The 27,413-nt window shown below is 46.0% G+C and overlaps 1 pseudogene; it reads left to right on the plus strand.

The window, feature by feature from the left end:
- The first annotated feature begins 1,003 nt into the window (after nucleotides 1-1,003).
- On the plus strand, nucleotides 1,004-26,882 carry LOC121841062 (annotated as a pseudogene).
- The last annotated feature ends 531 nt before the right edge of the window (nucleotides 26,883-27,413 follow it).

The following is a 27,413-nucleotide window of genomic DNA, read 5'->3' on the forward strand; positions in this document are numbered from 1 at the left end:
CAAGCGTGTGCAAAGCTGTCATCAAGGTAAAGGGTGGCTGATTTGTATAACACTTATTTACTTACAACATGATTCCATATGTGTTATTTCATAGTTTTGATGTCTTCACTATTATTATACAATGTAGAAAATAGTAAAATAAAGAAAAGCCCTTGAATGAGTAGGTGTGTCCAAACTTTTGACTGGTACTGTACATCATTGGTTACTACTATAAGGTTATCACACATAGTCATGTTATGATGGAGATAAATCTATGATTGGATACATTGCAACACCAACAAGCCATCTTGTGATATACAGTATGAGATATACAGATTGGTCAGTGCTATCCGGTATCTTTTGGACATTCCTACATTAAAGCCTAAACTTAATCACATAGGATTAATTACTCTAACCTTAACCATAGCCCTTACTTAACCCTAAACAACGTCAATGGTGTTTGGCGACGTCCAAATGATCCCGTATAGCATGGACCGATACAGATTATAACCTCTTCTGATGATGTGATTGCAGTAATTGTGGTGGAAGATAAGATTGATCATCACCCCTTTTAAATTAAACATTAAAAAATGTATTATCAGACCTTTTGTATTTACCAATGCATACCCTGGCAGAATACATGTCAAAAAATAACTTCACCTCTATGACTCTAGGACTAAAATCATGAAGGGGTATGAAGGAACATGAAAAAGGAAGGAGTATGCTTGAATTGGCAAAATATTTACTGAACATTATAACTTGAGAAAATGTAGGAAATATCAACAAATGTTAGTTTAAAAAAATTAAACGCAAGATAGGAACAAGCTAGGTATCATATTTGTTCCATTTTTAGATATTAATAATACACTTTTGTAGCCTACTTGAGAAAACATAATTTCGGTCTTTTTATTTTTTGCAATTCGACAATAATTGCAAACTTCAGTTCAGAGTGCAATGACTCAATGTATATACAAATCCCTTTGCCTGTTCAGGTCTACTGTACTGGAAGAACAATCACCACGTGACTTCAGCACTGGGCCTTCGGTCTGTTTTCAGTAGTCGGAGAGGAAGAAAAATGGCGGCTGCGACCGATCAGAAGCGGGACGCCAGCCATTGGTTTTGAGCTTTCTCACGTAAACCGAGACCGGGGCTTTACGGGACTACTTCTTTGGAATCTACGCAAATCAAGCTTTCTGACGGTACCCGTTTTTCTGGGTTCTGTGAAGGCTAAATTAACGCAGAAATTGAAATTGAAAATAATAGCTTTTATATATAATGAGGGGGAAAAGAGGCAGGCCGCCCAAAACCCTGCGGATGCAGGAGCCTTCATCCGAGCCGGAGCGTGGCTTGAGACCCAGGAGGGAGTTGAGGGCAAAGGGGAGAGGTAGTGCCGAGGTTGATTTTGAGAGTCCCAAGAGGGGAAATAACTCTTCATCGAGGGGCAGGAGGAAAGTGGGATCATCTCGCGGTAGGGGAAGAGGCAGAGGTGGTGGTGGCAGAGGTACTAGGGGCAGACGGTCAATCGCTAGATCTGTGGTTTATGATGATCATGAAAGTGATGAAGACGATGATGCTGTGAGTTTGAGATCTGAGGAGGACGAGTTGATAGAGGAAGAGACGATAACAGACGAGGAAGAAGAGGCCCTCAACGAGGAGTCAGACCCGCTTGAGGAAATACTCGAGGAGGATGATGCCAGCTACTGTACTGAAAGCAGCTTTCGGAGTCAGAGCACTCATGGCAGCACTCCGGGTAAAACCGCAATATTGATCAAGCTGCTTAGAGAATGATGGAAAACAATGACATTGTAACTAATTATAATTTGTCAGGGCGTATTTTCCTATGCATTAGTTCTTATAGTGCAGGAAGGTGTATTGTTCAAAATGGAGAATGCACTGACTGTGTATAAAAACAGGCCTAGTTTGAGTTCGAAATTGTTGATGATGGACTGAAAGCTTTGCATTTAGCGATATAGGTAGTGCACGGGAGCCGTATTGCACATTTTTGAATTCTGAAACATCTTTAACTAACAGTATTGTGCAAGATGTTATTATAATTGTGTTTGCTAGTTTGGGATCTGACTGGTTGGTGCAATAGCTAGGTAGTTATAACGTACCTTATCTAACGTTAGCATGCTAGGCTAACAAGTTAATGCCTGAACCTGCTAAACAGCTGTAAATGGAGATTTATCATTTAGAAAACAACTAAAATGACCAACAACATTATATTAACATTCCAGAGTAGGTAACATACTAATAACTGGAATGTTTCGTATTATAAAACGACACTTGATGATGCATCATTTCCTTGCATGAGAATAGCTACTTAGCATGTCTAGCTAACGTTAGCTAGTTAAATACTTTCTCAAATGTGTCGATACGTTTAATGAGACTATTAATTAACTTGGGGGTTTTCTTTAACCCACTCTTACTTATCATTAGCTCTCATATCCAGCATATTTTCACAGCTGAGAAGCAGATGAGTTCTTCAAGCTAGCTAGTTAGCAATGTCATGGGCTTGTGCTCTTGTCCAGGAGGACCCAGCTAGCTTGCTAGTAATCCACATCAGCTCGAGCTAATGACAGGACAGGGTACCATGTGGCCCATTGTTTTGAAAATAAGCGCCCTCAATTTCACCAGTTGTAACTATGCGAGGAGAAGAAGTTGCAGTGATGCAGCACAATAATGTTTTACATTCCCCAAAATACATAATGGAATTATTCATTTCAATGTTAAATTAATATCTGTACGATTTAATATCCATAATATGTTGTAAACTTTGGAAATTAAATGCAGAAGTTATTTTTGTTTCAACACACTTTTGATGCACATTTTCTTACACAATAGATAGAAGTAACAATTTAGATTATATTAAAGTTCATTTATGTGGAAAGTATGTTTGCCAGTATCTTTCAAATTAATGTAAGAAAGATACAAAACATATCTGTAGAATAGCAGAAAAGTAATGATTATGTTGCTGTTGCAAAACATTATCACAGTGTTTGGATTAGACCCATTTTAAGAAGTAATTTTTTACATTGAAGGGAATGTCCATTGTGTTAAATTGTTGTTCTTGACTGTCTCAGTTGCAATAATATAACCCCTCTCAATTTTCTTGGTTCCTAGGTTTAATACCCTTGCCAACTTTGAGTTGGTGTAGTGTTTCACCAAGTCCAAGACTTGATTTGTTTAAAGCGGACCTGGCACCAATATAAAGAATCAAACGTTTTTCTGTGGCAGTAGATTTCAGAGACACTTGCAAACTCTCCTTTTACATGGCCACGGCTAACATTTGTTCACTTGTGTAAATTCTGTCTTCAACTTGTTGCTCTGAATTTTCATAAACGATGATTTAAGCCCTTGAGACAATGTCATTCTGCTTTGTCTGGGTTTTATGTATGATTTACGGAATGCAATTTAGTTTGCCATAATCTATGTGATTTAAAGACTCTCACTGCTCTCTGTCTGGCAGGGCGGAAGAGGACGCGGGTGCACTGCCCTCGCTCGCCCATCTTTGAGGAAAAGGAGATCCCTCCTCTGGAGCTGCCCAGAACCTCTGAGGACCTCCTGGTGCCCAGCGAGGAACTGCTCAACGTGTCCTCCATCTACGAGGTCCTGCGCAACTTCAGCACGGTGCTGCGGCTCTCTCCCTTCCGCTTTGAGGACTTCTGTGCTGCGCTGGTAGGCCAGGAGCAGTGCACGCTGATGGCAGAGACCCACACAGCCCTGCTGAAGGCCATCCTGCGTGAGGAGGACACCTCCAACACCACGTTCGGTCCTGCTGACCTCAAGGACAGTGTCAACTCCACCCTCTACTTCATTGATGGTATGACGTGGCCCGAGGTGGTCCGTGCCTACTGCGAGAGCGACCAGGAGTACCACCATGTCCTGCCCTACCAGGAGGTGGAGGACTACCCCTACGGCCCTCTGGACAGTAAGATCAAGGTGCTGCAGTTCTTGGTGGATCAGTTCCTCACCACCAACATCGCCCGTGAGGAGTTAATGTCAGAGGGGGTGGTGCAGTATGATGACCACTGCAGGGTGTGCCACAGATTGGGGGACCTGCTGTGCTGTGAGACCTGCTCTGCCGTCTACCACCTGGAGTGTGTGAAGCCTCCTCTGGTAGAGGTGCCGGAGGACGAATGGCAGTGTGAGATCTGCGTGGCACACAAGGTGCCCGGGGTCACAGACTGTGTGACAGAGATGCAGAAGAGCAAACCCTACATCCGCCAGGAGCCCATCGGCTATGACCGCCACCGGAGGCAATACTGGTTCCTAAACCGAAGAATAATTGTGTGAGTAATTACTGGCCCCCACCCCACTTCCCTTGTTTTTACTTCAACAATATTATGCACCATCTCCATACCATACTGAGTGATCTCACCTGAGTGATACATTGTATTTTGTGATGTAGGCAGAGAGTGGATGTATGTCCTTGAGGTTCTTGAAAACAAGTTAATTGATTGCCTTCAGAATTACTTAGTTGTTTTTTCCAGTGCTGAATTGCTTGGTATAACATCAGTCATGTCTTGTGGATAGAATAATACACATTTTGTTGCTGAACACTATGTACACACAGATTGCCTGAGAGGGTTGATTTAAACTTGGAACATATATTTTTTTTACTTGAATTTTAGTAGCTGGATGTTGTTGGTAATCACCCATATTCATGTAGAAGCAGCCTGGATTAAACATTTATGTAGCTGATTTCAATGATGACTCAATCTGAAGAGTGGGATCTATCTGACAAGCTGTGGGAGGGATCATTAGTGGCGGTTTGAGACATCAGCCAGCGAGGCGAGGGTGCTGTGGTTGTTAATTGTGCCCTTAGTTAGGGTGAAACTCCTGTGCTGTGATGCCATAGCCCCCCTGAGAGTTTACTGAACTGCTGCTGGAGTATCCACTTCTTCATCATGTAGCCTCCTCCATTTGAACATATCTTCGCAATTGCTTGTAATTGGTCTCTTGCGAGGGGCAAAAAAAAAGGTATAAGGGGGCTGAAAAACAACATGCGTTCGAATGAAATTTAAGCTTATTGTCAATTTGCATTCAGTGTTGATTTTCCTTTGAAGTTAAGATATCTTTCTCTCCCGGGTTAACAATGCTTCATGCAGCATTATAGGCCATACAATGATGCCGTCTCATGATCTATTCATTAAGGTCCTTAAACCTGTTTTTATAAACAAACTAATTGTCAATTATATTCCATCTTATTTGTCACAACTCTAATAATGGTTGTTGTCCTGTTATTCCAGTGAGGAAGACGGGGAGCATGATAAGAAGAAGATCTGGTACTACAGCACAAAGGTCCAGCTGGGAGAGCTGATAGAGTGTCTAGACAAGGAGTACTGGGAAAACGACCTGTGTGCCGTCCTCGAGGAGATGAGAGGAGGAGGTGCACACTCACATGGACATCACTGAGGACCTCACCAACAAGGCCGCGGGCAACAACAAGGCCTTCCTCGTGGCAGCCAACGGTAAGGCTAGACAGCCACCTGCTGGACGCTCTGAATCACTGTCTGTCACACTGAAGCATTTTTAGCTGGTCCATGGCTTCTATGCATTGTCAATATAGAAATGTCAACGACGACCCCTAGGCTACATGTTGTGTTGCTCCTGTGAGATTACATTCCAATACATCTTTGGTGAGGAGAGTACATTCTCCCTCGTGCTGAAGTATGATTAGGATGGTTGATGTATTAGAACTATCAGAGGGCTGCAGGTAGCCTAGCGGTTAGAGCGCTGGGTCAGTAACCGAAAGGTCGCTGGTTCAAATACCCGAGATGAAAAGGTGAAAAATCCGTCTGCTCTCTTGAGCAAGGCACTTAACTCTCATTTGCTCCAGGTGGGCTGTACTACTATGGCTGACCCTGTAAAACAACACATTTCACTGCATCTGTCCAGTGTATGTGATATTAAATAAGCATCAAACATCGTAGATGTTGCTATTCCCCTTTCTTTCTCAGCCTTTTTACTTATCATGCAAACAGCGGTTTTCTTATTTCTATCGAAGGGAGAAGGTTGGTTTTAAACCAGTGTCGGTTTCTCTGTGTGGCTACTCTACTCCTCCTTGTTTGTTGTAGAGCCTTCCTTTGTTTGTGCATTTCCTGACCACTATATCTCTTAGTTGACACAAACCAAGCTTTATATGGTAAGCTTGCTTGGTTCTAGTTGTACTGTTTTGGGATCAGTCTCCTCAATTGTTAGACAATGAGGACTTTATTTGACAGATGTTCCAAAGACAAGCTAGTCAATGCAGAGTCTTTTCTCTCCTGTCTCGTTCGACCTGTACCATCTGTAGTGATTAATGGGCCTTGCTGGTATTTTATCCTCTTCAGAAGCCCACTGCTTCATCCTCCCTCTGTGGATACTCCTGTATCTCTCCCTATGAAAACCTCAGTTATGAACTGTTGGCAGGTAGGGAATGGAGACTGATGTCATTTTTTTGTCTTCTCCTGTGACCCAGGATACTTTCACAGGCAATGCTTTCTGCTGGCTGTCCACAACTTTTTTGTTGTTAGATCCATTTCCCTGAATTAAGATTGGAATCTCTCTGTCTGCCTTTTATGGGGAGAGATTTTATACCATATCGTCATAGAACACATTATTGATCCACCACTCTCTTGCTTTTAGTGCTCAGACAGCAGTTTCATTAATGTCATCTCCGGAGCGTTGACCCACTGTCCCGTTTCAGGGAACAATAGTAGAGACGGCAAATCAGGAGTGACTCACTGATATGGGTTCTAATGAGTTGTTCTTGGTTTTAGCTGCCAATGGCTAACTATATTGGTATTTAACTGTGCTGGTGATCATACGTGTTGTGACTTGGTTACTATTACCGGTCACAATCCGTTTCCACTCATTCTTCACACAGTCTCAAGTAGTGCTAGAAGGTGTATTAGCAATCTGTAAGTTTGAGATGTTTGTGTGGTTGTTCTCTGAAGGTGAGTGACTGCTTCTATGAGAACTAGGATGGAAGGGGTTAACCTAGTGACAGGATGATCTTGACACTGTTACAAGCATTATACATAGGCCTATGTTACTTTCCAATTGCAATTTTACCAGCTGGTATTATATTGTTTCAAAATGTGTAGGAGAGCAATATTGGAAACCAATTATGGTTTGACTCCATTATATTGGTAATGCCATCCTGTAATATAAAGGCATAATTTCAACAAACAGGCTAGGGCTAGTGAGCCAAACAACTCCATTCCTTTTCTTATTGTCTGGCATAGCTTCTCTGGTTGGGAATTAGCTACTTGACACATCCCCTTGTATTTTTTGTTGTTGTATTTTACCCCCTTTTACCCCCCTTTCAATCTTGTCTCATCACTGCAACTCCTCAACGGGCTTGGGGGAAAAGGCCGATTCAGGCATCCTCCGAAACATGTCCCGTCAAACTGCACTTCTTAACACCCGCCCGCTTAACCCGAAGCCAGCCGCACCAATGTGTCGGAGGAAACACTGTTCACCTGACAACCGAGGTCAACCTGCAGGCGCCCGGCACGCCACAAGGAGTTGCTAGAGCATGATGAGCCAAGTAAAGCCCCCCCGGCCAAACCCTACCCTAACAAGGACAACGCTGGGCCAATTGTGGACTACGCTGGGCCAATCACAGGCCGTAATTGGGACTCCCAATTACAGCCTGTGATATGGCCCAGGAACGAATCAGGGTCTGTAGTGACGTCTCCAGCACTGCGATGCAGTGCCTTAGACTGCTGCGCCACTCGGGAGCCCCACATCCCCTTGTTTTAATGCCTGAAAAAAAAAAACATTACTGACTGGTTGAGCATAGACGTACAGTGCCTTGCGAAAGTATTCGGCCCCCTTGAACTTTGCGACCTTTTGCCACATTTCAGGCTTCAAACATAAAGATATAAAACTGTATTTTTTGTGAAGAATCAACAACAAGTGGGACACAATCATGAAGTGGAACGACATTTATTGGATATTTCAAACTTTTTAACAAATCAAAAACTGAAAAATTGGGCGTGCAAAATTATTCAGCCCCTTTACTTTCAGTGCAGCAAACTCTCTCCAGAAGTTAAATGAGGATATCTGAATGATCCAATGTTGACCTAAATGACTAATGATGATAAATACAATCCACCTGTGTGTAATCAAGTCTCGGTATAAATGCACCTGCACTGTGATAGTCTCTGAGGTCCGTTAAAAGCGCAGAGAGCATCATGAAGAACAAGGAACACACCAGGCAGGTCCGAGATACTGTTGTGAAGAAGTTTAAAGCTGGATTTGGATACAAAATGATTTCCCAAGCTTTAAACATCCCAAGGAGCACTGTGCAAGCGATAATATTGAAATGGAAGGAGTATCAGACCACTGGAAATCTACCAAGACCTGGCCGTCCCTCTAAACTTTCAGCTCATACAAGGAGAAGACTGATCAGAGATGCAGCCAAGAGGCCCATGATCACTCTGGATGAACTGCAGAGATCTACAGCTGAGGTGGGAGACTCTGTCCATAGGACAACAATCAGTCGTATATTGCACAAATCTGGCCTTTATGGAAGAGTGGCAAGAAGAAAGACATTTCTTAAAGATATCCATAAAAAGTGTCGTTTAAAGTTTGCCACAAGCCACCTGGGAGACACACCAAACATGTGGAAGAAGGTGCTCTGGTCAGATGAAACCAAAATTGAACTTTTTGGCAACAATGCAAAACGTTATGTTTGGCGTAAAAGCAACACAGCTCATCACCCTGAACACACCATCCCCACTGTCAAACATGGTGGTGGCAGCATCATGGTTTGGGCCTGCTTTTCTTCAGCAGGGACAGGGAAGATGGTTAAAATTGATGGGAAGATGGATGGAGCCAAATACAGGACCATTCTGGAAGAAAACCTGATGGAGTCTGCAAAAGACCTGAGACTGGGACGGAGATTTGTCTTCCAACAAGACAATGATCCAAAACATAAAGTAAAATCTACAATGGAATGGTTCAAAAATAAACATATCCAGGTGTTAGAATGGCCAAGTCAAAGTCCAGACCTGAATCCAATCGAGAATCTGTGGAAAGAACTGAAAACTGCTGTTCACAAATGCTCTCCATCCAACCTCACTGAGCTCGAGCTGTTTTGCAAGGAGGAATGGGAAAAAATGTCTCTCGATGTGCAAAACTGACAGACATACCCCAAGCGATTTACAGCTGTAATCGCAGCAAAAGGTGGCACTACAAAGTATTAACTTAAGGGGGCTGAATAATTTTGCACGCCCAATTTTTCAGTTTTTGATTTGTTAAAAAAGTTTGAAATATCCAATAAATGTCGTTCCACTTCGTGATTGTGTCCCACTTGTTGTTGATTCTTCACAAAAAAATACAGTTTTATATCTTTGTTTGAAGCCTGAAATGTGGCAAAAGGTCGCAAAGTTCAAGGGGGCCGAATACTTTCGCAAGGCACTGTACATAATAATGTGGTAAACAGCATGTAGCCCTACTGATTTACATAATAATGTGGTTAACAACATGTAGACCTACTGATTTACATAATAATGTGGTAAACAGCATGTAGACCTACTGATTTACATAATAATGTGGTAAACAGCATGTAGACCTACTGATTTACATAATAATGTGGTAAACAGCATGTAGACCTACTGATTTACATAATAATGTGGTAAACAGCATGTAGACCTACTGATTTACATAATAATGTGGTAAACAGCATGTAGACCTACTGATTTACATAATAATGTGGTAAACAGCATGTAGACCTACTGATTTACATAATAATGTGGTAAACAGCATGTAGACCTACTGATTTACATAATAATGTGGTAAACAGCATGTAGACCTACTGATTTACATAATAATGTGGTAAACAACATGTGGACCTACTGATTTACATAATAATGTGGTAAACAGCATGTAGACTTACTGATTTACACATAAAGCTGAAACGTAGTCTCCGGTCAAACAGACCTAACATGGTGTGTGGGTGTTGGCCTTTTGCTTATCAGCTGTGTTGTTGTTTGTGTAGATGAGATCCTGGAGCGTGTGCAGGGCAGGCAGGAACGGCGAGCAGTGGAGCAGGCAGAGAAGGCCACTACAGACACCACCAAGATCGAGGAAGAGACCCCACACACTGCTCTCAACTACCAGACCACAGAGGGCTCCAAGACCCCGAGTATAAAGAGGAGGCAAGCTCACAAGGTAAGATAGAAGAGCAACTCCAATGTGAGTTGTGTATTGCCGGTGAAGTCCATTTCTGGATGCATCTTTCATGTAGCCTTTTGAGGATAGCAATGACTTTTTGTTGGTCTGGTGAGGCGGTTGTGTGTTAAAGATCCAGAGTGAGTCTTGTATGTTTCACAGCAGCTGTAGCTCCCCCTGCTGGAGAAGAGAACACCACCGTCCACCCCCTAAGCCTGGCTCGTCCACCCAGGACGGCACTCTCCCTAAGCATGAACCCCTTAAGCCTGCTGAGGTGTCCTGCTCTGCCGCCTCTGAAAGTGGGGAGGCCTCCATGGAGCCTGAGCAGGAGAGGCAAGGTACATGATGGAGAAAGCGCCCAGCAATCCGCATCTCTCCTCCCAGCCTCTCCTCCTTGTCACACCTTGCTGTGGCTATGCATGTGTGCATCCATCATCATCGGTCTCGTGCTCTGGCAGTCTGAAAGCATCCTCCATACTGTAGTTGTGCTTAATGTGATGTGATTGCTGCCACTGGGTGCGTTGCTTTGGAGTCACTGCTACAGGCTTTTTTGCTGCTGCTGCTGCTTCTTGGCTTGATGATGATCTTCATGCTGGTTGGCTGCTCCTCAATGTGACCATTTGTTGATTTGATTATTGGCCATGTTTGGTAGAAAGTATACTAAAGAGTGCTCTTGGACCATTAAAGCTTAAGTTATAGCTTCCTTTGAGGATGAGAGTGTCTTGAATGGCTGCAACACGTTTACACAGTATGCCTTTCTGGTTATCTACTGTCTACTAATTCAATACATGGATTACTAACAGCGTGAGTGGACTCTGTTGGGCAGCCTTCACTTAGTCACCCAGTCCAGAGTAATGAATGTAACAGAGGGGGCTCTACTCTGCCACAGTACTGCTCACCTCAGTATCACTCATTAAACTGACCGGTGTTGCTGACTTACTGAGTTAATTATCCTTCAGGTATAAACATATTTTGTCTTAAGCATTTTCTTACTCCTTAAAGCACTCTGCGTTTCACATCTACTTATGTAACGTTTAAATAGCCCATTATTATATCCCTTTATTGCTGTTGTTTTCTTTTCCAAGAATTTGTCTTTCATCCAACTTCATATGATCGAGATCTGCCTGGTTATTTTCTTCCTTCGACAGATGCATTGTGCCTTTTTGCGGGATCTTGTGCTCTTGCCATCCATTTTGTGTTCCATTGTCTTGTGTAGTGTTCAGCATGCAAGGCTGAACAGTGCTCAGGAGGCTGTAAGTGTAGCCTGTTGTTATTCTAGTCACCTTGTTCATTGCTTACATGTTCTATTTTCTCAATGCATTCATTGTGTTATCCGGATCCTGATGCGGTGCATTGTCTGGTCCACACACTGTGAACTTGTTCTCAGATAATGGCGTTTTGGCAGCAGCATCCCTGGCAGGCAGCGCCCACCACCCTAAGTCTGTCACAACCAGCCCCTTATTCTCGCCCCAATTCATTGGGGAAATTGGCCTCCGTTCCTTTAGCGGAAACAAAAGGCTGGCTCCCTGCCTGAACCTTCCACCTGCTCCCTCAGCGCAGTATATACAGCAGGGCCATTTTAACCTACAGCTCAGATACACAATCTTTTCTTAATTTGGTTCTGCAGCTGCGTTTTGCACTGCTTGTGTTGTGTTGTGTTGCACTGTGTTTTTAGCCTTATCTGTCAGCCTGGACTGCTGAAGTGCAAAGTCTTGCTCAGACTCACTGATTAAGCATTTCCCTGGTGTTATGCTAATTGTGCATGATCATTAAGGTGAGGCAGGAAGGCATCAAGCCAAAAGCATTCTGTTTTTTACAATTGTTGTGGATTACAGGTTTTACTTTTTAAGTTGTTTATCCGTGTTTGCTCTGCATTGCTGTCATCATTTGCAATACTTTGTCAGTATAGACAGCTAGTGCCTGGTGATGCATGTTTTCACACAAAGGGGTCTAAGGGGTTTGTGCTGCTCAGCTTTTCACTGTTCAATCCTCTCCTCCTCCCCAGATGATAAGCCTGTAGACTCAGAGTCCCATGGAGAGGAGGACCCCTCTGCCCAGTGCCAGCCTACTCCCCCACCACCACACCCTGGAGACGAGAACAGCAACAGCAGCCACGTCTCAGCGCCTGGGGTCCTCAGGAGGCCTGAAGAGACAAACCTCGCTGACAGGTCCTCTCAGTCCTCCATCACCAGCCAGGACGACACGGGTACGCAGTTGCCATACCAATCTTGCACTCAGGCCTCTGACTCATTCAACTGTCAAGGGCCTTGACTACCAAGTGACATTAGAGATACTGTTTGTATCTTTGAACATTGCCTCCGCTGTGCTGGTTTTTGGCCCAATTAATCATGAATCCTTTATTCATGATTGACTTCTCTCTTTTGATTAATCATCACTGATCTTAATGATGTGTTCTGTTGCTCGCAGGTGAAGGCAAGGAGAGTGGGAATGGTGAGGGGTCAGCGTCTGGACAGACTAACAATCGCATAGTGACTCGTCTGCGTAACCCGGACAGCAAGCTGAGCCAGCAGAAGACCCAGGGAGATGGCAGCCCTACACCCAGGGACAGCAAGGAGGTGAGACACCAACCAGACACTGTTAACCTTCTGTCGTCTCTGTGGAATTTCACCCACAGCCTAGTCTCTCACATTAGGAGAAGGCAGCCTTAGCAGGATCAAATGGATTGTCCTGTTATATTTTCAATCATCTAGACTGAAATCCAGTCCTCTGTTCCACATCGACTCACTTCTTTATTACACAATGTTACACAATTAATTGAACTACCAGTAATCTCCCAATTGCCAAATCCCTATGGATACGATGTCTCTCTTCTTAGCTGTGTCTCTACTCAGCTCAGTAGAAATATCCCCTTGTGTCTCTCCATTAGACATCTCCTCCCAGCTCTGAGAGTGAAGTGGCTCGTCTGGGTACTGTGAGGAAAGACTTGACGGTGAAGGGCAACCTGAACAACTTCTTCAAGCTGGGCCAGGAGGGAAAGTTCCGAGTCTACCACAACCAGTTCAGCACCAACACACTGGGCCTCAACAAGCACCAGCATCGTGAGGACCACGACAAGCGCCGCCACCTCTCCCATAAGTTCAGCCTAACCCCGCCGGGGATTTCAAGTGGAACGGCTCCATCCACGGATCCAAGGTGCTGACCATCTCCACCCTGCGGCTCACCATCATCCAGCTGGAGACCAATGTCCCCGCCCCCTTCCTGCACCCAAACTGGGCCTCGCACAGGTACGCTCCAGAACAGACTACTTACTCTGACATAGGAAAGTGGGGTTCAGAACTGTTTCACACAATGGAGAAATGGAATATTAGTGACTGATAAGGTCATGTGTGAAATTGTGTTTTGCTGTATAGTGAAGTTGTGGGTTTGGGATTTTCCAGGACAAACTGGATTAAAGCGGTGCAGATGTGCAGTAAGGCTCGGGAGTTTGCCTTGGCGCTGGCCATCATGGAGTGTGCCATCAAACCAGTGGTCATGCTGCCTGTCTGGAAAGATGCGCTTGGACACACTAGGTAAGAGACATTGGTTGTGAATCAAAGGACTTAATTCATTGCTGAATTGGGTTTTGAGTCATAGCACATCGACCCAACTCATCCTGCTCTCTGCGCTTTAGTGCACAATGCTAAACTGAATTCATTATATTGCTTCACTGCTCTGCTGATTATGAAGCATTCTGTTCACCTCTCTTCAGTGCAGAGGTCTGTAGTGGTGTGGGCAGTGTATGCAGAGAAGCTGACGCTTTTCCCATGAGTGAGAGGAGGTTCATTGTTGAATATAATGGAGCCCTGACTAAACAAGCCAGAGTCACCTTGCCGTTTTGATGTATTTTTTTCACCCCCCCCTTCAGGCTCCATCGCATGACCTCCATGGAGCGGGAGGAGAAAGAGAAGGGGAAAAAGAGAGAAAAAACTGGAGGATGAAGAGACTATGCAGCAGGCCACCTGGGTGAAGTACACCATCCCCATCAAACACCAGGTAAATCTGGGTTCACTTTCCTCTCAAGTCCTGTTTGGGCTTTTATGACTGCATGATGTCTGACAACATAATCATCCCATCTTTTGTATGCGATTGTGTAGTCTTTAATCTAACTGGTTCTTTCTCTCTGTGTGTAAGGTGTGGAAGCAGAAGGGGGAGGAGTACAGAGTAACTGGGTACGGGGGCTGGAGCTGGGTCAGTAAGACTCACGTCCATCGCTTTGTTCCCAGGCTACCAGGGAACACCAACGTCAACTACCGCAAAGTACTCGAAGGTAAGTGTTTCTTCTGTACACGTATTATCTCTGTCTTATCTCACTGATGATGATAAAGGCCACTCAAGCTGAAAATGTGGCTCCAGCTTGCCTCGGTATAAATTAGGTGCTTCATGTGTTTTCATTTTAATCTCTCTACAGCAGCTAAAACTGGCAAAGAAAATGCAACATCCTGCCCGAACAAACGAAAATGTTTGCCCAAAGCACCAACGAGCTCGGAAACCCAGGCGAAAGAAGAGTCTACTCCAATTACTGAAGAAAAGACCAGGAGGAAACCTCCACCATGGAGCCATCTGGGAACACTTCACCAGGAGAGGGGCAGACTCTGAAAGAGAAGGAAGAGAAAATATCACAGAGAAGGTGGAGAAGAAAGATGATCAGGTGGAGGAGAAGACTGAGGACAAGATGGATGTTGACCCCAGTCCACCAGACACCTGTCTCAGTGAGGAAAAAGGTACAATGATAATACTTTTCATCAATAAACAAAGAGGGTCTCCTGCTGTTTATCTGAATAAGACATTTTATTAGATGACATTAGGTATTTTCCCCACTCCTACTATGATTGGCTGTGTTCTATGTTCATCTGGTACTTAGCAGCTGTCTTTCAGGTCTCGGAGTTAGCATTTTTTGGCTAATATTATTAATTGAGTTCTCTCTTTTTAGGTATAGTGGACAGCAAATGCCCCTCATCACTGACTGACCCTGCTGTGAAGGAGGAGCCCGGGAGGAAGAAGAAACTAAGCAGGGAGGACTCTGAGGCCAAGCCACCTGTCCGTCCCTTCAACTGGGATGTGGTGAACGTCAGCGCGGGCTTCCAGCTCCGTACGGCCTACAAGAAGAAGGTGAAGACGTCCAAGCTCGACGGGCTGCTGGAGCGCAGAGTGAAACAGTTCACCCTGGAGGAGAAGCAGAGGCTAGAGCGCCTCAAACAGCAGTCAGCCCTGGCCAAACACACAGTCTCCAAGGAGAAAGTTAACACAGGGACTCCCACCACCATCAAGGCTTCTACAGCAGACAAGTTAGCAATGACACCGTGCACAAGTCTGAAAGCTGAGGGACAAGCAGACTCAGTAGTTAAAGACACAATTGTTAAAAGGCTTGACTTTGACCAGGAGCAGCCAGTGAAATTCCAGCCCTCAGGAGAGACAGATAATCTGGATGTCAGATTAGGCTCCACCTGTAAACCCCAGGCAGCAGGAGCCACAGGCCCCAACCTCAACACCACAGGGTTGGCCAACCATGAGAGCAGCGTTCAGGGCAATGGTGGGGATGCGTTATCTCAAACAGAGCTGAATGGAGGCTCCCAGAAAAGCATAGACGTCAACAACAAAGTCAATTTGACATCTGTAGAACCGGCTTTAGGTGCGGCCAAACCTCCCAGAGCAGAAGTGATGATAGCAGGAGAAAACGGTAGGAAGCATGGTTATGAGGAGACAGAGCAAGGTAATGGACAGAGGGAGATAGAAAGCAAACCACATTTAGTGCAGGTGAACGGGAAAGCCGCTGTTGACACCAAGGCTCCTGTAGACTCAAAGATGCACTCAGACCTGGCCAAAAAAGTGGACACCAAGGTCATGCTCCAGATGTTAGAGGGTGAGATCAAAACACTGCCAGTGAAGGAACCTGTAAAATCCATTATGAACGGTACTCTCTTTCAGGACGGGTTAAAGGTCAACAACACTGTGTTAGCCACCAGCCTAGCCTTGGAGGACGTAGAGAGAAAGGTTGTGGTGTCCGAGCCTGACTACTCCGTCACGTCGTCAATGTTAGGGCCGCCCACTGGTGTTCCCATGGTAAGCAACAGCACCAAGTCTGAGCCAATGGAGATTGGGCAAACGGCATCCAATGAGATCACCCCATTTCCTATCCCCACTGCAGAGGAGTCCAGCTTGAGTAACAACACCACAGAGAACAGCAGTAGCAGTACTGAGGTGCTGAAGACCATCACCCAAGTTACCACAACCACTACTACCACCATGTCAACAGAGTCTCGCACGGTGCAGATAGCCAAGGTCTTCAGCAGCACTAAGCCTGCAGTGACGCCTGCTGCAGAGAGCAGTGCTGTATCCACCCTCACCACCATGACCAAGACCACCGTCACCAGGGTCTGCTCCCGACGCTCGGGGCCACTGTCTCCGAGGAGACCAAGACTGTTGTCACTGCAATGTTGACAGATGCCAAATCTGGCCCTCAGGCTCTTCAGTCACCTCCATGACGGTCAGTAAGGAGTACTCCACCAGAGACTGTGTCCGGCTGCTAAAGTTCTCCCGCTCCAAGAAGACCCGCTCTGGCACGGCCCTCCCCTCTTACCGCAAGTTTGTCACCAAGAGTAGCAAGAAGAGCATCTTTGTACTGCCTAATGATGACCTAAAGAAGCTGGCGAGGAGAGGGGGCATCAGAGAGGTACCCATCTTCAACTACAACGCCAAGCCAGCCCTGGACATCTGGCCCTATCCCTCCCCCAGACCCACCTTTGGAATCACGTGGAGGTTAGTCACGTAGTTGACCCTTAGCCATTAGGCTGCCATTGACGCAGTGGACCATCTCATATGCCGTGCACTGAAATGAAAACACAGAAAGACAACAAACAATATTTGGGCTAAAACCATTGAGAACATGGAACCATGTACATTTGTCCATATAGCTATTTGGTTAAAGGTTGTTTTGATAACACTCACTGACTTGGGTCTCCTATGCAGATACCGTCTCCAGACTGTGAAGTCTCTGGCGGGGTCAGTCTGATGTTGCGGCTGCTCTGGGCCTGCCTGAGGTGGGATGACATGGCTGTCAAGCCCTCCCCTGCTGTAGGAACCACCCGCACAGGTGAGAGCACAGCAATCCTACCCTCCTCTCCCTCTTTCTGCCCTCCTCCTTCCTGTCTCTCAATTTGAAGATGAGGCACAATTTCAAATAGACATATTTCCTTTCTGCTTTCCCCAGAATCCTCGGAGACGGCGATCACCACAACAGAGATCATCAAGCGGCGAGATGTGGGGCCGCACGGCATTCGGTCTGAATACTGCATCAGGAAGATCATCTGCCCAATTGGCGTTACCGAAGCTCCCAAAGGTAAAAGGATGAAACTGCATCCCAAATTGTCTTAGGATCACCCTGTCACAATCCTATAGTGGTCTCATGAATCTTTGCTTTGGATTGCCTTGCTCAGCTTGCTCCTTACCTCTTCTAGTGTTCTCTCTCAAGTCCCTGAGTAGGCAAATCCTTTGCAATGTAAGTGAAAATATAGAGTTTGAGAAAGTTCTTTATCCCACAATACAAAGGATGACATTAATTGACAGATGTCGTTTTCCCTTTACCTCATTCTCTACCTCATCCTTTCTCTGTCCTCCTGGGTAGAAACTCCCACTCCCCAGAGGAAAGGCCTGCGCTCCAGCGCTCTGAGGCCAAAGAAGCCTGAACCGGCCAAGCAGACTGGACCCATCATCTTAGAGACGTGGGTGGCCGAGGAGGGAGCTGGAGATCTGGGAGATCAGAGCCTTTTCAGAAAGGTGAGCAGGTGGACTGTCCTTAGCCTTGCTGCTGGGACTGGAGAGAATAAGCTGCCGTACTGCTTGATATTATGTGACCTTTGAACCTATACTTCCCTCAAGATGTCTTGTTGTAACCCTGCCCAGGTCTGTTGTCATTGGATGTAGTATGACTAACTGACTTGTCCTCTTGTGGTCCCAGGGTAGAGAGGGAGAAGGCCCAGGCTGCAGACCAGGCTAAGGTTAGTAGAACGCTGAAGACAGCAGAGGAGGCCAAGGCCCAATTGGAGGCTCAGCTAAAGCACCAGAGATTGGCTGCTCAGCAGGTGGGAAGATCAGACAAGTTTCCACCTTGCACTATGGTGACACCTAGCCTCCCTACAATCCACCCCCCCTCAGCCCAAACCTGGGGGGCACAAACACTAAACACTGGGAGCTGGGACATTTCAAGGGCCTCTGTTTGGGTTGGTTTTGATCTGAATAATTGTCCTTTTAAACCATGTGTAATTACAAATGTGTATTGGAAGTTATGTATTATTCAGAGGAGACATGTTTACTCTGTACTCTCACTCTTTACTCTGGTCTCCTCTTTCCAATGAGTTTGGTGTTTCTATGTGGTTTAGCATAGATTTAGCATCTGAACCTTTGCATTGTAGAAACGGTTGGAGCAACAGAAGCCTGGTGCCACCACCTCCACCCCCACCAGCACCCCTACAACCTCAGCTTCTGGCACTCCGGCATCCCTGACCAGCCAGGTCACCCCGGGACTAAACTGGTCCTGGCCTCCAAGCTGGGGACACCTGTCACATTCCAGCAGAACAAGAACTTCCATCAATCATTTACTTCCTGGGTCAAGCAGGGCCAGGGTAGTCCAGGTGAGTTTGGCGACGACTCAGCTGCTCATACAAAATCATGACGGTGGCTACTGTGGGGGTGTGTTTTAAGTTGATAGTGATTCTTGGTAGCAGTGTTGAAATATTATTTTTCATATTTCCATGTTTTTGGTCAGAAGGCATTTTCGTTCCCCATTCACTTTTTAATGGTGGCCATTGAAGTTCACTCGTGGATGTCAAACTGTTACAACAACAACAGATAATTTTAGTGTTTGGATTCTTTCTTTTTAATTTGACCTATTTTGATAGATATTTACGGTATGTTGAATGGCCTTAATGGCCAGTGGTGTCCACTTCCTGTATCTGAAACCCAGTCAAGTGTGGGGCTGGGAAAGGGAATTCTAAAACATTTACAATCACTTTTGACTACTAGAAAAAAGTTTCAAGCTCATAATCAGTTAATCAGTCCAAAAGCATTATGCAATGGCTTTGTTTGAATCGAACCTGGGGGGAAACACCCCTAGTGGACACCACTGCTATACACCCTGGCTGTTGTGGTTGCACTTGCACACGGTGTGTGACTGCAGGTGGGGTGTGTGTTGCAGCCTCCACTTGCTCACGGGCCACCGTGGCCAACAGCATGGTCACCACCTCTGGACAAACGTTCCAGATCTCTGCCAGCCCGGTGACCATGGCTGGCCAGGTCATCACCGCCAAGCTACCCATTCCGGCCAACAGCAAGATTGTTACGGTCAACATGCCAACCACACAAGGAGGTATGGATGACCTTGCCGTCTGTAAGGTTTTAGCCGGCATGACCGCATTGACAAGGCCTACCCCCACTCAGCAGGCCTACCTCCACTCAGCAGGCCTACCCCCACTCAGCAGGCCTACCCCAACTCAGCAAAACCATGAACCATCTCACCCCAGTAGAACCTTTGAGGGGCTTTGAGGTGTTGCTTTTGGTTTTGAGTGTGCTGGCTGCCCTAATACGTAGAAAATGCCACTGATTATTACAAGAACATTCTAGGAAGGAGGACCCTGGGATGCCCTGTCTCGCTCAGTAATAGACACAGTAATGTCTGTCCTGTCTGTCAGATTATTGATCCAATGGAAGCTTCCTTACGGTATCGTGGTTGGACTGCGTCCCAGACAGTCTCAACACAAAGACCTGTTCTGCTTGATCCATACAGTCTGTCCAGGTCATCTGCAAGAGGGCAGGTGACATTTCTCCCACTGATGGCTGTGACTTGTCAATATATTTGGAGATGTGATTCAACCTAGTATTTCTTTTGCAAACTGAATTCCTAGTTCCATGAGCGTTTAACAAGGGCGTTTGACTTGTTGTAAATCTCATTATTGAGGTTCAACACCCTACTGTTGATCTACTTGTAGTGAGTTCACGCTACTTAATAACACAATCCCTCTCCGTCACAGGTATGGTGCAAGTCCAGCAGAATCTCCTGGGCATTATTCCATCCAGTACCCCAGGCAACCAGCGGACCTACTCCTCATTCCAGAACCGCAACGCCACCATCAACATCAGACCCAACACCTCCACCTCAACCACCACTCAGCCGGTAGAGAATAGACATCCTAACAGATCTATCCCTCTCTCTCTCACATATTATTGCTGTCTTTTTCCCTCTTATGCTCTCCCCTGCTCTTTCTTTGAGTTATAATCTTAATTGGAATGTGGTGAAATTAGCATAATCATGTGTACAGTATCATTTATTTGTGTTTTGTTTTTTGGCTTAGGTCATTTCCACCGAAGCCCAAATCCGTCCGGGCATGACGGTGATCCGATCGCCCCTGCAGCAGGGCACCACCATGGGCAAAACCATCATCAGAACCCCCTTGATGATGCAACAAGGTATTCTACCAGCCAGTAGGTCTCTCCCTCTCCCAACCCGTGGCTGCATGGCTCTGCTCACTCCTCAGCATGCACATTACAGACTGTCAGCGACATTGCTTTGTGTTGATATGTTTATACGTATTCATTTTATTCGGATGGAAACTGTATTGGTAGTCCTCCGATGTTGACCTCCAGTCAATTCATTCATGATAAGTCACCTGATTTGTCTTGGGACTGTCCCATGCACTTTTCCTATTTATGCTACTTGTGTGTCTGTTTGTCTGCCTCACTGTCTGTCCTCTAGGCCAGCAGCAGGTGGTGACTCAGATCATCCGGGGCCAACCTGTCTCCACAGCAGTTTCCAGTGCCAGCCCTGTGCAGACCAGTGCAGGCCAGAGGATGCTGGGTGCTGCCCCGTCCCCCCGTCCTGTCACCCCTGCCCCCGGGCAGTCCCCATCACCATCCACCCCCCAAGGCAGCCGACCACAGCAGGGCCAGGTCAAACTCACCCTGGCCCAGCTCACCCAGCTAACGCAGGGGGCACAGGTGAGGAGCCACCTGCTCTCTTTTACACCTACTTTCACACATACTCTCACACTGTTGGATGTATTCTCTGTGTGTTTCTATGTCTGACTGTGTGTTCCAGGGAGGGAACCAGGGTCTCACAGTAGTAATCCAGGGACAGGGACAGACCACAGGCCAGCTGCAGGTCATCCCCAGGGGGTGACAGTCATCCCAGGCCCTGGGCAGCAGCTCATGCAGGCTGCCATGCCCAACGGCCAGGTGCAGCGCTTCCTCTTCACCCAGGGGCAACAGCCCCTGTCCCCAACCCCGCCACCACGGCCAGTGCTGCTGTCACCCCCCCGTCACAGCCACCACAACAACACCCTCAGGGCCAGGTATGAGGCCAGGCCACTTCAACAAGCATCGTACACAAGGCTTTGCAGAGTTGTGAATTAGAATGTTCATTTGGATTGGTCTCTAGTTTGTGTAGATGTGTTAATACTGTGCTGCTGTCTCTCTTCTCCGTTGCAGCGCTGTCTCAGCCTCCAGTTCAGACTCCCGTCACCTCTCAAGCACCGGCACCACCAGTCCAGCCCCCTCAACAGGCTATCGCCGTGTCCAGCCCCCCTCAACAGGCTATCGCCGTGTCCAGCCCCCTCAACAGGCTATCGCCGTGTCCAGCCCCTCCTCAACAGGCTATCGCTCGTGTCCAGCCCCCTCAACAGGCTATCGCTCGTGTCCAGCCCCCTCAACAGGCTATCGCCGTGTCCAGCCCCCTCAACAGGCTATCGCTCGTGTCCAGCCCCCCTCAACAGGCTATCGCTCGTGTCGAGCCCCTCAACAGGCTATCGCTCGTGTCGAGCCCCCTCAACAGGCTATCGCTCCAGTCCAGCCTCCTCAACAGGCTATCGCTCCAGTCCAGCCTCCTCAACAGGCTATCACTCCAGTCCAGCCCCCTGCCCTCGTTCCTGCCCCCTCCAGTGTCCACATATCAGACTCAACCCCTCAGGCTCAAGTCCACATCCCTCCAGTCCCCCACTGCCTTACCCATCCAGCAGATAGCCCAGATCCCAACCTCTCCACAACCGGTCCATATGAAGACTCTCTCGGTCTCCCCCTCCGTCACCCAGGCCACAGTGAGGCCCATCCAGGCCCATGCTCAACTCCAGCCCCAGGTTACGGCTCAGATCAGGCCCCAGCAGCAGCTGCAGCTCCACCACCAACCCCAGCTGATCACAGTGCCGGGGCTGCAGCAGCAGGTCCAGGTGCTGGGCACCATCCAGACCCACGTGGCGGCCCAGCTCCAGGCCCAGCAGGGTGGGGGCGGTGCCCCAGCAGATCAAGCTGCAGCTGCCTATTCAGATCCAGCAGGCAGGAGGCCAGGTGCAGGCCCACCAGATTCAGAATGTGGTGACCATCCAGACAGCCAGCATGCAGGACCACCTGCAGAGGATCCAGCAGCTCAGAGAGCAGCAGCAGAAGAAAGCAGCAGGAGGCCAAAAGGGAGCAGAGCCTGCAGGCCTCCAGCCCCAGCGACATTATCCAGAAACAGGTGGTGATGAAGCAGAATGCTGTGATAGAAAATCTGAAACAGAGGAAGACCATGACTCCAGCAGAGCGGGAGGAGAACCAGAGGTATGGCTGTCATTATTCACAGACATGACCCTTACATAACGACATTAATATGAATTACAGTACATGTTTTATCTATTTGTCAGTTCCAAAACCTTATTATGCTTAATCCTACCAGCAATCGCCAACTATTTTGTGCTAGCTATATTTTGTCTGATTTCATGATGAATCTGACAAGCCCTCCTTTCCTCTATCCCCTGCTGAGCAGAATAATCGTCTGCAACCAGGTGATGAAGTTCATCCTGGACAAGATCGACAAGGACGAGAAGCAGGCGGCTAAGAAGAGGAAGAAGGAGGAGTCTGTGGAGCAGAAACGCAGCAAGCAGAATGCCACCAAGCTCTCGGCTCTGCTCTTCAAGCACAAAGAGCAGCTCAAGGCTGAGATCCTGAAGAAGAGGGCTCTACTGGACAAGGAGCTGCAGCTGGAGGTTCAGGTCAGTGCCATAGCCACCTCTGTATTATAGGCCACTGTATTGTAGTGCTCCAGTAGGGTGTAGAAGTGTGATATTGGATGTGTTGAGAAATATTGCGGCCACTGCCCAGGAATTCCTTACATTGTGATACCAACTCTCCCCTTCCTTTCCCCTGTCTCTCTCCCCTTCCTTTCCCCCTATGTCGTTCTCTCTCTCAGGAGGAGCTGAGGAGGGACATCAGCAGGCTGAGGAAGGAGAAGGAGAAGGCCCAAGCTGCAGCCTCTCAGGCAGCCGCTGCCGCAGCCCAGGTAGCCTCATCCCTCTCCCCCACCATGGCCTCGCCCTCCTCCGCCCACAAACGCAAGAGGGACGACGAAAGGGACTCATCCTCCGCCAAGCCTAAGAAGAAGAAGATGATATCCACTACCTCAAAGGATCACAAGAAGGAAGTCAAGCTGTACTGTGTCTGTAAACGCCCTATGACGAGGCCAAGTAAGATATGGATGCACCATATCGGGTTCCCATTGAAACACTGAACATGTAACTGAACTGTAGCATGTATGTCAAAGACATTGAACTTAAGTCCACATGGTTTCAGGTTCTACATTGGGTGCGACCTGTGCTCCAACTGGTTCCACGGTGCGTGTGTGGGCATCACGGAGAAGGAGGCCAAGAAGATGGACGACTACGTCTGTAATGGCTGCAAGCAGGGCCAGGACTCACAGGACTCAGAGGGCACCACGGAGGAGCTGTACTGCATCTGCCGGACGCCATATGATGAAACACAGTATGATAACACAATACTAATAAGGTTATAGCTTGGGTGAACTGAATGTTATAGGTCCAAATATCCCTGACCTGTACTTCTTTCTCCCAGGTTTTACATTGGCTGCGACCGTTGTCAGAACTGGTACCACGGGCGCTGTGTGGGCATTCTGCAGAGTGAGGCCACCCACATAGACGAGTATGTGTGCCCGCAGTGTCAATCCACGGAGGACGCCATGACCGTCCTCACACCGTTAACCGACAAGGACTACGAGGGTTTAAGAAGAATCCTGCGCTCCTTACAGGTATGAAGCCTGTGGTCTCCTCAGTTCAGTGTCTTTACTGATGATGCATTTGATATGGATATGGCCAGAGTTGGGAGTCACATCATGTACCCTGTCTTGAATAAATGAAATGATTAAATGAAACAACGTTGCATTGCAGGACCAGTGTTCTGGTCTGGGGCACTACATTCTCAACATACTTCAGTATACCTCACTGTTGTAAATCTAGTGAAACACCTATTGTTCTGTTAACAGGCTCACAAAATGGCGTGGCCGTTCCTTGAACCAGTAGATCCCAACGATGCTCCTGATTATTATGGCGTTATAAAGGAACCGATGGGTAAGGGCAAGGGCAGATCTCTAAATCACTGTAATGTCATTGACTGTTGCTATTATTTCACATCAAATTTTATTGGTCACATACACATGGTTAGCAGATATTAATGCGAGTGTAGCGAAATGCTTGTAAGAAACATTGAAAGTAGACACAATGTGTACTTGGCTAGTGTTTATGTTGATTGTTTAGAAAATATAATAATTGACCAACACATTTACCTTTGCTCACCCTTCTCTATGTTTCATCCCCAGACCTCTCCACAATGGAAGACAAATTACAGAAACGGTATTACAACAAGCTCACTGAGTTTGTGGCGGACATGACCAAAGTCTTTGACAACTGCCGCTACTACAACCCCAACGACTCCCCCTTCTTTCAGTGTGCCGAAGTTCTGGAGTCATTCTTTGTACAGAAGCTCAAAGGTTTCAAAGCTAGCAGGTAAGTTTAGAGCTCTCATGACTCCCAAGGCTCTTCAGAGGCCCTGTCATTAAGTCTTCTGTTAGAAAACACTACCTCTGTCATGCTCCTCTGCTTTCCATGGTCTCATCTGACATTAGGGCATAGGTAATGGCTTGTCAGTCATATAATGTTCATGACACTCCATGTGACTTTGATTGAATCTGCTTTTGAGAATTTCCTAAGAACACCCTTTTAATCTTTTCTTTTCATTAAACCATGCATCCGTGTCATGCTAGTTAGCCTCATTCGCTCTCTGGGCAAGTCCGTTTGTGTTGTAGTAGCCTGACTTTGGCTGTGGTCTTCCCCACAGACCTGGCTGTGGTTTGTGGGATGCAGAGTCTTACCAAAGCCTACAGGGCTGACTTCAGCTCAGACATCCTCTCTGCAATAGTTTTCAGTAGAGCTTCATTAATGTTTGCTCCATCTCTGTGTCATGCATCACCTTGCATTGTGTCTCTTTCACTGTACCGCATGCATTTGATTTATGCCACTCATTCTCTCTTTCTTGCAGATTGTGATGTCATAAGTCTGACGTTATAGCTGGAGTCTGAGCTGGATGCTGGGGTCTCTAGTAGTGAATCATGGAACTTGCTGTTTCATAAACAGTGGAAATTCTGTGTGATTATTTAAGATTTAAAGAAATAAACACACAAACACACACAAGTGTTCTATCAGTGAAACAAACCATGCTTAAAAGTACATTTGCAAGTATAGAAGCCAAATTCCAAAGATGCCTTCTGTGACAATCACAAAATGGCAGCCATGTTGACACTTACAAATCAAGTTATCAAGGGATATGCTTTTTTTCTATTATTTTGGTAATTTTACCATTTAAAATCGTATCAATTATCAGCAAGATAAGTGTCAGGAAGCTTTTACTTAGAAATGTGTAAATAAGCTTCACCCAGAAATGAATTTTTTTATTAGTAGTTAGTTATTCTTGGAGAGGGAGATATAAAAACAACATTTGGGACCACATGTAAAGCTGTATATTTTATTATTATATATTTATCAAATTAAGTTCCTCTCTTATTCATGGCCTTCTTTCAGCTGATTTAAATATCATGCATTCGTAATTAATGTGCATGATTTTAATATAGTGCACAGGTTTTGTAGGTAAATTATAGCTTAACTACTGGTTGAATTATTATTTGGATGTTTTAAATTTAGTGGTTTAAAAAAATAAGATTGATATTGTATGGTTTTTAATCCTTTTGTGAAGGATTATTTTATGGTTAAAACAAAGAGAGCCTATGGTCAGAGGAATTTATATAGACTTAAAATAATTAATAAAATGTCACGGCTTAACTATATTGGACCCCATGCCTTACTGCATGAAGGTACCTCAGGATGTAGACGTGAAGCACCATTTTCATTGACTAAGTCATTCCCAATTAATTAGACCAACATGGCTGCTCTATCTCCTTCCTGACCCCATGGCATCCATTATTTGTATCATTGTTTTGTTTTTTTGTTCATGTCAGTATGTTTAAACTATTCATAAAAATGTTTAAAGGTTCTCAACTGTTCCCCTTTTCCACATTCTATAGGTCTCATAACAACAAACTACAGACTTCGACCTCTTAGTATATACCACATATGTGAACAACAACAAAAATGCACTCTGCGAGAATTGGGTTAAATTCTGAACAATTAATCCATGTTGGGACCTGGCTCCTGTGCTTTGTGACCTCCACTCCTCTCCTCCTTCTGGCCCCACTACGCAGCCCCCAAAGGAAGACTCTCCCTGTAAGACCAGCAGCGCTGTTCCCACACAACTGTCAGGTGGAGCTGCTGCCTGCCCACCTCTGCCACATGGACATTTGACAAGGGGTTAAAATGGAGGGTTTGAATAAAGGCATTTCTGAAAAAGGTTACCTTGAAGAAAATACTTTCTTTGGAGATTTCACGTTTCCTTGTTTGTTCTTCTTGATTTGATTCTTTGTTACCCCTCTAGCCAGTTGAAGAAATTAAGAAAAGCTTACGCTTCCATGGCCATGCCCATAAAAATAAAAACATTTGACGCCTGTTTGAACGTTGAAAAATGTTGAGCTGAGTTGCACTCAGTGTATCAGATTGCACAGGGACACTTAGGTGTGTCTATACCCTTTCAATCACTTTATTAGAGGTGGCGTGAAAGATACATCTCATTGGGAAGGACTTGCTTGAGTTTGGACCGACTGGCTTTCTGGACACTTAACAGTTTGAGTTTCAGTCAAGCTATGCTGAAAGGAATAATGTATTTGGTATTAATTGCCCAGCAGTAATGACACTGCTAAGGATAAAAACACAATGTATTTGAAGGTATCCTGCCCTTTGTAAAACTTGTCAGATTTTGAATTTTTGTTTTTGTATTACAGCTGAAGAGATTGATGTATATGAAACCTAATAAATGGAGAAGACTGAGCTCTCTTCCACTACTGAAAGTGTTAG

Source organism: Oncorhynchus tshawytscha, linkage group LG27 (genome assembly GCF_018296145.1).
Source record: "Oncorhynchus tshawytscha isolate Ot180627B linkage group LG27, Otsh_v2.0, whole genome shotgun sequence".
NCBI lineage: Eukaryota > Metazoa > Chordata > Actinopteri > Salmoniformes > Salmonidae > Oncorhynchus > Oncorhynchus tshawytscha.